This window comes from Pogona vitticeps, chromosome 5 (assembly GCF_051106095.1).
Source record: "Pogona vitticeps strain Pit_001003342236 chromosome 5, PviZW2.1, whole genome shotgun sequence".
Classification (NCBI taxonomy): Eukaryota; Metazoa; Chordata; class Lepidosauria; order Squamata; family Agamidae; genus Pogona; species Pogona vitticeps.
Genome location: NC_135787.1, coordinates 74,406,435 through 74,415,000, shown reverse-complemented (window position 1 = coordinate 74,415,000; position 8,566 = coordinate 74,406,435).

Here is an 8,566-nt window from a genome sequence, read left to right as displayed (position 1 = left end):
CAACCTTTATTCACTACATTTCATGTCCCTACTATTTTTCTCTTTTGTTAGGATGTTTTATTGTCATAAACTTAGTTTTTTTTCTCCTTCACTTGTATTTCCCTTGCTTTCTATTCTCTGTGATTTCCAAGCTGAAGTAATTGAATTTCTCTGTCTTTATTCTTCTGTTCTCTCTCTTTTTTTTGTTAATTCTTTTCCCCTTAGCTGTAATTGAGATCTTTTAATTTCTAACTGCATAATCACTGTCTCTAGTTGTGCAGAAACACAATATTTTAGTAGTTTCACATTGCTGCAGATGCCTCAGACTTAGTTCTGGGAGACATTTTTTTACAGGAATATGAAGCTGTGAAACATCCCATAGCGTATTTAAGTTGTGAATTAAATGAACTTGAAAGAAACGATTCCAACATAGAGAAAAATGTCTAGCCATTTTGTGGAGTCTCTCTAAATTAAAATGTTTTGTTTGAGCCCCAGAATTTATTCTAGTTACTGAGAGGGCACTCAAACAGCATATAACTCACTATCTGATTTTGGTGTAGTTTGGTTTGCCCTGTTTTCTGGAAACCATACGTGTTTTCAAGAAAAGCAGCCCATCATGCCCTTTTTACCAGCTGCTTCCCTCTTTTCTGGCACAGCACTAGGGCTGCAGTCTATTTGATGCCATTAGGCGTCCTCCTGATCATCTCATTCTGTACTCAGTGCAGTTGGTTAATTCACACCCACCCAAATAGAACTGTAGGAATTGCAGTCTGAGGTGACAATCCTGTAACATATTCAGTGGGTTCTGACATTAAAAAGGCCAACAGAGAACCCCCTTCTAGCAGTCATAATGCCTGGGATTCCTATCTCTGGCTCAGGTGTGCATTGCCACAAAATGACACATAGGAAGGTGTACACTACCTGCACCTTTGCTTTGATGTTATTCTCTCAAATAACAGTAGGGGGAGGTGAGGGTGCTTTATCTGCACATCCGTATCCAGCATGAGAGAGCTAGAGATTTTTGACTTTGGCTGGAAAACATGGGTCTTTGTAATCCCCTTTGTTGGAGAACAGTTTTAAAAGGTTTATTTCTTCAGAACTGCTACTTTGTGAGAGTGATGGTACTGCTGCTGTGTGTTTAGTGCACATTATTCTGGGGTGAAAATTGGAGGAGTAAACACTAAGAACTCAAGAAATGTAGCTAACACCATACTACCAGCACTAAAAGGCACCAATGATATGAAATGTATCCTACTGGAGATTAAAAAATAGGGTGCAAAAGCAGATTATACTTGAACACTACAAATCAATCCAAGACGTGATCAGCACTGCTGGATCCAAACTCCTTTCCTCCATTGATTTTTTTTTTTTTTTGATATTTCAAATGGCTACCCTTGTCCTGACCTAACTTTTATGTTCTTTGTTCAATTTATATGCAGAACATAAAATATAAAAAGGTAGATTGGAGTAATATTGGTTCTTATTGTCTTCCAACCATCTTCTGTGGGATACATCTGTCTTTTTTTTTTATACACGGTGACAAATAACCACAGGAAGAAGCCAGGTTGTGCAGTGCAAACACTGCACGCCAAGTCTTGACCTTGGGAAATCTAGTGGCTAATGAAAAGCAGGAAGACCACAGACAATACAAATTCCAAGAATTTCCTTCCTTCCCCTTACTCCTATGCCAGACTGGCATATATGTTATCATCTACACCCTGGGAGTTGTGCGACCTTTCTTTTAGTAACCCTTCCTGCTCTGACACCCACCACACATGGCCAAGCTACATCCCTGGAGTATAGGCAGTAATGTACCGTTCTTTCAAATGTGGCACAATTGCCAATATCCGTATGCTTGATTTTCCCACTAAGGACTTGCTGTGGCTTCAAGTGCCTGACATGTTGTTTGGATTTTTCTGTCAGGCCCAGAGCACTTGGTGTGTCCTGCTTGCAACTGGGTAGCAACTATTGCAGTGGATTGGGTCTTTTGTAGCTGGCTAACATTTGTGCAAGAGAGAGAGAGAGAGAGAATAAAAGGTCCTGACTCACCTCCTCTACCCCTTATAGGTTGCTTCAGTTGTTCAGAAGTACTAGAAAGATTGCCCTCCACTTCTTCAGAATCTGCAGAGAGAGAAGGGGGGGGAGAAATAGGTATTACCCCGATGCATCCTCCCCACTTTGGATTCAGAAAGTGAAAGAAGTGCCTGGAAACTCTAAAATCTTGGATGCTCACTTCCAGAATAGTGCAGCCAGTCACATTCCCATCCTTCAGAACTGAATTTCAGCGCATAAGTTTCATTGTATGGTTGTTGTGAGTTTTCCCAGCTGTTTCGCCGTGTTCTTAAGGTTTTTCTTCCTAACATTTCGCCAGTCTCTGTGGCTGGCATCTTCAGAGGACAGGAGTCAGAACTCATTGATCCAAAGTCACACTCATTCCTATCAGAAAAAAAGTCTAAGAAAATGAGGTCCTTGATGACACTGAAAGTCTCCTGTTCCTTCAGCCAGGGTTTGGTATACCTCAACTCTGAAGGTCTCCCTCTGATGTGAAACAGCATGGCATGCCCACAAGAATTCCTGTCACATGGTCTCATCTTTTGAGTGGCTCTCAAAAGATGGTGAGTCTGTCTCAAACCTCTGATGACATCACATGATCAGTACAAGGAAGTTTCCACGGGGCAACTGCCCAGCATGAAAAGGCCAGATGTTCAGCCAAGTTCTGCAGCTCCTGAACATAGCTTCTGCTACTTCTGCTATGTTTTACTTTGCTTTGGTAAACACTACTGAAGCTGCCAGGATAGCTCAGCATTAAGTTTCTGGCTGCAGAGCCAGGTGTTGGAACTTTGCTTTCCCACTATGAATACCAGACGAGTTGGATTGTGTGGTTCTGGGTAAGCAGTACAGTCCTAAGGTGGTCCCAGAAGAAGGGTATGGTAAACCATTTCTGAGTACTCGCTACCTACAAAAAAATTTAAAGGGTCACCATAAATTGATGGCAACGTGGTGACATGGTGGCGCTGCGGGTTAAACCGCAGAAGCCTCTGTGATGCAGAGTCAGAAGGCCAGCAGTTGTAAGATCGAATCCACGTGACGGAGTGAGCTCCCGTCACTTTGTCCCAGCTCCTCACAAACCTAGCAGTTCAAAAGCATGCAAATGTGAGTAGATAAATAGGTACCACCTTCGTGGGAAGGTAACAGCGTTCAGTGCCTAGTCATGCTGGCCACGTGACCACGGAAACTGTCTACGGACAAACGCTGGTTCTACGGCTTGGAAACGGGGATGAGCACCGCCCCCTAGAGTCAGACACGGCTGACTAAATGTCAAGGTGAACCTTTACCTTACCTAAATTATTGGCATGCAGACTCAGATGTGTACAGACGCACATATGTTACTTCCTGCCCTGCAACTGCCAGGGAGGTTGACATGTGGATGGAATTCCTAAAATCAACCCCCCCTTTTACCAAAATAATGTGTTAATTGCCCTCTGCTCCCTTTGGGCAAAAGACTGCTAAGATTTATATAGGAAGGCAAAACATGAGGGAGCATAGGAATACATATGCAGAGCATCCTCAGGTCAGGGTCTCACCCCAAGGTACCACAGCTGGTGTAGCCAGAGGAAGAAGGTAGGCCTGTGAGGCAACAGCATAGTGACCCTGAGGGCAAGCATCGGCTTATGAAAGGCTTGCTTCAGGACTTTAAATTTTGATCTGCACTGCGCTGCCATCTTGGCATAACCTGCTTGTGTAACCCACCTAGCTATGCGAAGGAATTCAGGTCTCGTGCAAAGTGTTCTCTCTGGGTGGTTTATAATTTCATTATGCAGGCTACAAATCATCCCTGCCCCCAGCGAGCTGGGTACTCAATTTACCCACCTCTGAAGGTTGAGCCAATCGAGAGCCAGCTATCTGAGCCCAGGATCAAATTCAGGCTGTGACCAGAGTTTTCATAGCAGTACTGCAGCTTAACCACCGCACCATGATGCTCCTCGTGTGGCATGGGCTGCTGGCATAAGCTTTCAGAGGTTGGCGCTCTCCTCCACTAGTTGGAGGAGTTGCACTTTGTCCCTCTGCCAAAACACCCCACACTGTACTTTGGCCATATCTCTTTTGCTCCAGCACAGGCCCCACAGGAAAAAAAGGCCCAGCAATGAAATAGGAAGTGAATCACAGTGAGACTGAACTGGAGTACCACTGCAGCTGCTCGCCCTAAAATTGTTGCCTGCTTCAAAATTCTCATAAGAACAAGGACGGTACCCAACTCCCCTACATCCCACATCAGTGTCCTGATTCTGTGCCAAAAGGTCTCTTGCTAAATGCCTAGAGAGGTCATTTCCCCCTGCCATGTTTGGCAATCACTGCCAAAATTGACCGTGGGGTTTGTGGGGCCATTTCATGAAAGCAACCCTGCTGTGTTGCAGAAATGATTAGATAGAGGTGTTCCTACAGACAGGATGCCTGGGCTTCTGTGAGATAACGTAACTGGCATCTGACATAGCACAACAGTGATGTAAAAGCAATTTAATTAAGGGGACCTCATGAAAATAAATTGTGATGCCATTTTTGCCATCCATGTTGAGTATTGTCGTCTAGTCATTTAATCGTGTCCGACTCTTCGTTACACCATGGAGCAGAGCACACCAGGCCCTCCTCTCTTCCACTGCCTCCCAGAGTTGTGTCAAATTCATCTTGGTTGCTTCGATGACACTGTCCAACCATCTCATCCTCTGTCCCCTTCTCCTCTTGCTGTCACACTTTCCCAACATCAGGGTCTTTTCCAAGGTGTCTTCTCTTCTCATGAGGTGGCCAAAGTATTGGAGCCTCGGCTTCAGGATCTGTCCTTCCAGTGAGCACTCTGGTTTGATTTCTTTTAGAATTGATAGGTTTGTTCTCCTTGCACTCCAGGGGACACTCAAGAGCCTCCTCCAGCACCACAATTCAAAGACATCAATTCTTTGGCGGTCAGCTTTCTTTATGGTCCAGCTCTCACTTCCATACGTCACTACAGGAAAAACCATAGCTTTGACTATGCGTACTTTTGTTGGCAAGGTGATGTCTCTGCTTTTTAAGATGCTGTCAAGATTTGTCATCGCTTTCCTCCCAAGAAGCAGGCGTCTTTTAATTTCGTGGCTGCTGTCTCCATCTGCAGTGATCATAGAGCCCAAGAAAGTAAAATCTGTCACTGCCTCCATATTTTCCCCTTCTATTTCCCAGGTGATGGGACCAGTGGCCATGATTTTAGTTTTTTGATGTTGAGTTTCAGACAGTTTTTTGCACTCTCCTCTTTCAGCCTTATTACAAGTTTATTTAATTCCTACTCACTTTCTGCCATCAGAGTGGTATCATCTGCATATCGGAGGTTGTTGATATTTCTTCCGGCAATCTTAATTCCAGTTTGGGATTCCTCCAGTCCAGCCTTCCGCATGATGTATTCTTCATATAAGTTAAATAAGCAGGGAGACAATATACAGCCTTGTCGTACTCCTTTCCCAATTTTGAACCAATCAGTTGTTCTGTCCACCAAACCTAGTTCCTTAAATCTGTTCTTTACTTCCACTGTGTATTCATAAGGGATTTGGTTTAGATTATACATGAGTGGCCCAGTGGTTTTTCCTACTCTCTTCAGTTTAAGCTTGAATTTTGCTATGAGAAGCTGATGATCAGAGCCACAATCAGCTCCAGGTCTTGTTTTTGCTGACTGTATAGAGGTTCTCCATCTTTGGCTGCAGAGAATATAATCAATCTGATTTGGATATTGCCCATCTGGTGATTTCCATGTATAGAGTTGCCTATTGTGTTGTTGGAAAAGAGTGTTTGTGATGGGCTGTTTGTTTGCTTGACAACACTCTATTAGCCTTTGCCCTGCTTCATTCTGAACTCCAAGGCCAAACTTCCCTGTTGTTCCTTTTATTTCTTGACTCCCTACTTTAGCATTCCAGTCCCCTAGAATGAGAAGAACATCTTTCTTTGGTGTCAGTTCTAGAAGGTGTTGTAAATCATCATAAAATTGTTCAGTTTCAGTCTCCGCAGCAATGTTGGTTGGTGCATAAACTTGGATTACTGTGATGTTGAAAGGTCTGCCTTGGATTCGTATTGACATCATTCTATCATTTTTGAGATTATATTCCATTACAGCTTTTCTCACTCTTTTGTTGACTATGAGGGCTACTCCATTCCTTCTACAGGATTCTTGCCCACAATAGTAGATACGATAATCATCTGAGCTGAATTCACCCATTCCTGTCCATTTTAGTTCACTGATGCCCAGGATGTCGATGTTTATTCTTGCCATCTCCTGCTTGACCACCTCCAGCTTACCAAGGTTCATAGATCTTACATTCCAGGTTCCTATGCAGTATTTTTCTTGCAGCATCGGACTTTCCTTTCACTTCCAGGCACGTCCACAGCTGAGCGTCCTTTCGGCTTTGGCCCATCCACTTCATTAGCTCTGGAGCTACTTGTACTTATCCTCCGCTCTTCCTCAGTAGCATGTTGGATGCCTTTCGACCTGAGGGACCCATCTTCCAGCGTCATATCTTTTAGCCTTTTGTTTCTGATCATGGGGCATTCTTGGCAAAGATACTGGAGTGGCATTGCCAGTTCCTACTCCAGGTGGATTGCGTTTAGTCAGAACTCTCCACTATGACCTGTCCGTCTTGGGTAGCCCTGCACGGCATAGCCCATAGCTTCTCTGAGTTTCTCAAGCCCCTTCACCACGACAAGGCAGCAATCCATGAAGGAGCATGTTAAGTATACCATAGCGTAAACAAAACCTAGTGAGTGTGGTTAGCTTAGTTGGAAATAGTAGTCAGTGCACACAGCATTCCTGGGTGAAAAACATTGGGAGGGCTACTGCATGGTAATGCAACTAACATCTCACACAGCACAAGAGTGACGTTAAGGGAAAGAATTATACTAACGAAAAGAGGTCATAAAATTGCCTTGATATTATGTTTTTGCCAAACAAGGTTGGAAGTTACCATTGAGTGAATGCACCCTGTTGTGTGTGGCAAGGTCCACTGGAAATTAAAGTCGCTGCACACATCTCAGGGCCCCACACAGTCAAGACGGGTAGGGACACCACTTGCCTAGTTCTTCTGGTTTGCTTGTCTATAACAACTGCCAATAGTGACAACAGCACCAAGTGAGAACAGTTCCTGGCTGGGCTTCTATGATGTCGCTAGTCCTTTTGAAGTTGTTCAAATTGCCAAAACATTTGAAGAACGCTGCGCATCAAGGCTAAGCACAAATTAAAGTAGTGCCTGACAAAAGGTTGTAATTGTCTGCAATCCATATTTCTTTTCATAGAAGGAGTCTCAAGCAAAATAACTGTCTTTTAAATTTTAGTAATGTAGCATGGCATCTCCATATCAGTACAAACCCAATGGATGCTTTTAGTTCCTGCTGGTGAGTCAAGCAAACTTCCCCACTAGCAGTACCCAATTAAGAAGGGAAGGAACTCATTATGGCAGACCCTTACATGCCCATGCAAACCAGGCCATCAACTGCTCTACTTGAGCTTTTCCTGAGACAGCCTAGCCACCAGAATAAATGGGCTTCCCTATCACATTAAACCTGCTGCTAAAGCAGTATATTAACTGAACCAGTATATGCAATCTGTTCATACCCCAAGTTCAACATTTTGAATTTTGCCCAAAGGCCTAAAATTGTAATTTTCCACCAGCCCCATATTGCCATCCTATTGTGTATTGCTATCCTATTAGGTACTGCACAAGCAATTTTCTCCATTGAATCCTCTGGAACCTAAGCAGCAAGTGTATTCAAAGCTGCTTCAAGAGGCATAGTTCCTTCCTTCGACAACTGTCAATGCAAGTAGACAGTCATCGGCATCATTCCATCTTCATGAATCTACTGGGTGCTCAAGACGGCCACCTGCGCATTGGTGGATAAATTTATAGACTCATCATTTCCAAGTCATGCTGCAAAGCAGTATCAGTTTGATGATGCAAGACACCACCTTGTGACATGACAATGCACTGCAGTGAGCCTATTAAACAAGCAATGTAGGAAATCACAATTCCTTCCCAGTTCTTTCGTGTCTCTAAGAATTCCAAATGAAGAAACAACATATAAAAGGGAGAGATGTTTTTGCACATGCATTTTCACAATACCTGAGTGAACACCTGAAAATGAAGGAAAAGAAACCACATACGAAGCACACATTCCAACAGAGGCCATCAATTCAAAAGATGAAATCATCAGCAGAGACACAGAGCGTCCACAGTCAAGAGGAGCCATCAGCAAGCTCAAAAGAAGCAGCAACAATAAAAGGAGAGGAAAGACAGTCTACAACAAGCCAATTCCAAAGATAAAGGTCAGAGGGAAAAGAGGAGGAGTAGATGGACAGAGTTCCTACTCCAATCCTCTGAAGATGCCGGCCACAGAGACTGGCAAAATGTCAGGAAGAACAACCTTCAGAACACGGCGAAAGAGCCTGAAAAACCCACAACAACCACAAAAGGGTTTAGTTCTTCAGAGCGATGCTGTTATAAAGAGCTGAGGTGTCTGCTTTTGTGAAGAAGCTGTGAAGCAGAATACATGTTTTTGTTGAAGCTTGTGTAAAAGCAAGCAT